Source organism: Cyprinodon variegatus, unplaced genomic scaffold (assembly GCF_000732505.1).
Source record: "Cyprinodon variegatus isolate N-32 unplaced genomic scaffold, C_variegatus-1.0 Scaffold1453, whole genome shotgun sequence".
Classification (NCBI taxonomy): domain Eukaryota; kingdom Metazoa; phylum Chordata; class Actinopteri; order Cyprinodontiformes; family Cyprinodontidae; genus Cyprinodon; species Cyprinodon variegatus.
Window position 1 is genome coordinate 24596 of NW_015151906.1, and position 495 is coordinate 25090.

The following is a 495-nucleotide window of genomic DNA, read 5'->3' on the forward strand; positions in this document are numbered from 1 at the left end:
TGTGTGTGTGTGTGTGTGTGTGTGTGTGTGTGTGTGTGTGTGTGTGGGGTGGGGGGGTAATTGGGCCTTACCGGAGCAGTAGAGCACTTTGTCTCTCTTGCCATGGCTGATGCTGATGAACGTAGACAGCACCATGACCATCATCTCTAACATCCATGAAGCCATGATGAAACCCTAACAGCAGCAAAACGGTTGAAGAAAATATTAACCATAAAATATGAATACATCAGAGTTGAAAAGAAGTTTACAGGCCAAATGTTAAGTCTTTAAAATTCAGATTTCTTCTGGTTTTATGAATGACTGCCTTTATAATCATTATATACTAATTTATAACTAAGTTAATATTAGAAGCGCTCCTGTAACAGTTCAGACAAGAATGAACAGAGAAACTGAGGCGCCGGATTGCAGCCATTCTCAACCAAAGACGATGCCTGGAGCGTGACAAGCACTAATCAAAGCAAAAGGTGAACCTGGAATATAACACATATTTTCAGT